Here is a 2,713-nt window from a genome sequence, read left to right on the forward strand (position 1 = left end):
GAATATATGATATGTTTCTAATTAGACCGCATAGTTCTAACTTGTAACCTACATGTACAAGTACATGTACCGGGTACCCGTTGGTCTGCTAAACCTTTCTAATGATACAATGATTGGCATCATAAAGATATTAAAGTCATGTTTTAACTCTGAAGTCTGAAGTATACAATTTTATTTACTTGAAGTTATGTCTACAGGATATTCATGACTACATTTGGAGTCTTCTGCACAAGAATATATGATATGTTTCTAATTAGACCCTGCTTTGAATTTTGAGTTGAAAATTCACAATCTGTTATTTTTTTAAATAGATAAATTCAGTTACCCTTTCCAGTCCCCCATGAACCTCGAGCAAGTCTAAACATCCATGAAACATGTAAACATTACACGTTAGCCTAGTAAACAAACACCCACACCATAACAAAAACAAACAGTGTGCACGTACTTACATGTACATCTATACTATATACTAAATTTTAACTTTAACTTTTTTAAACTTTAAAAGGAGTAAAAGCCTCACCTTCTTCAGTAACATCCACATAAATCACACACTTTAATGTCCATCTTTTCCCCTTTATTACTCGTAGCTTATCAACGGCTGATCGTCGACAGAAGTGTGGCTGTCAGAATTTCCTCGTAAACGATTCACACGAGAAAAATATCCTCCTTAAACAAATATGTAGTATTGTTCCCTGTGCATGTTCATATGTTTCACAGTAAATTGGAAATGCATTTGTACGTCGAAAGAATACACAACTTCTCTTCTGCATTACGGCTCTCTCTTTTCTACAATGCCGTTCGTTACTGTTTACATTCGGCGCGCGCGCGGGGGTTACAAACAGGGGCGCCCCGACAAATAGTTGCACATAGAACGTTAAAATAATGTGTGTTCATTGAATTCATAAATGATATAAATGAAAAAAATGAAATTGAATCACAACTATTTATCTAAGACGCAACACAACGTAATGCAGTATATGCCTGGGCCTTAAAGTGGCATTTGTTCGCTTGTGTGTCTATGTAGACAAATTAACTCGTTCATGTAACGTTACGATTCACACATATTTGTTTTATGAAATTTGAAAAAAATAGGGCACAGAACTTTTTAAATTTGATACCAAATGACATTATTTAATATATTAACAATAACTGAATTAATTTTTTTTCATAAAATGATAACGATTTTTGCTATCAGAAAAATACGTGTATGAGCTGCTGACCCCTAATTATAGGGGCCAGCCCTTTTTTCTTAATTTTAAATGAAAGCTCTCGTTATTCTAAACAACTTTTGTTCTATATGTATTAACAAAATATTTTTTGTTTAAAGGTTATAATACAAAAAGCAACAAAATTTCAGCCCCGAAAAAATCTTAAACTTTGGCGACAAATAGCTCAAAAACTAACAAAGAAATTACCAAAATTTTCATGCCAGCAAAACTATAAAATGTTACCGACAATTTCGCCAAATTTCATGCATCTACCATCTGTAGTTCCCGAGATCAACTCTGGACAAAAGACCCCCCAATTTTCAATTAAAGGGCAATAACTCATAACCGGAAGTAAATTTTAAAAATTTGAAAAAAACGTCTAGAGATATTAATATCATCTACATACCCTGAAAGTTTCATAGCAATCAGACAAAAAATATTCGAGAAATCTCGTGCACAAAATTTGCGGGAAAAAAAAAAAATAATAATAAGAAACAGTAGAATAACAGAAGGGTTTTCCGTTGAAAAACGGAAAACCCTAATAATAATAAGAAACAGTAGAATAACAGAAGGGTTTTCCGTTGAAAAACGGAAAACCCTAACTAGATTCGATCTCGTTGCGAGCAACGAGTGGGTCTTCCGTCCAATTTTTGAATAGATAAGATTAAACTTATCAATTCAAAGATAAAATCGTAGATCTAAGCGAAAAAAAGAGAAAAAAAATTTGCGGCACTCGAGGCTTGAACCCGGGTCGCCTGGGCCATGTCCACGACCATAACGACTGAGCTACTCGGACTCCGCTTCAGAAATTTGACGCTTAATTTTTCGAGAATGCCTCGATCGATTTTAAAACTAATTACATATTCTTAATCAGTAAAAGGGTTTCTATAAGGTATAAAAATTTCAAAGAAAAATATTAAAAAATAAAAAAGTCGAAAAATTCAATTTTTCAAATTTCCTTCCGGTGACGACCGGAAGTGACGGCGGACATTCTCTTGACCAAGGTACATTAGAAAAACGGTAGATCTATCATCTCTGAAAATTTCAGCCTTTTATCTTTACTCGTTTTTGAGAAACCCGACAGACAAAATTGACTTTTTAAAATCGTAAACGGACGATAACTTCTGACCGGAAGTGTTTTTCCAAAAAAAAAAAATTATATATCAGCTTTAGATAAAAACACGTTCGTATTGAAAATTTGGGCGTAATCGAGTCAGTAGTCTCCGAGAAATCGTCTGCACAAAATCGGTAAGAAAAAAAAAGAATAACTAGAGCAAAGCTCGTTGCAAAGCAACGAGTGGGTCTTCCGTTAATGTCGGAAGTAAAACTGGAAGTTCCTGTAAGAAGCAGAGCTCTTAAACCAATTACAAGAGTAACTTAAAAATAAAAGATGAAAAGTCGAATTATTCCTGGTACGACTTAACAAAATACGAATGATTTTAAGTACGACTTAACAAACACCTTTCCGATTTCAAGAACGACTTAACAAAAAAAAAATCCGAATG

Source organism: Crassostrea angulata, unplaced genomic scaffold (genome assembly GCF_025612915.1).
Source record: "Crassostrea angulata isolate pt1a10 unplaced genomic scaffold, ASM2561291v2 HiC_scaffold_124, whole genome shotgun sequence".
NCBI lineage: Eukaryota > Metazoa > Mollusca > Bivalvia > Ostreida > Ostreidae > Magallana > Magallana angulata.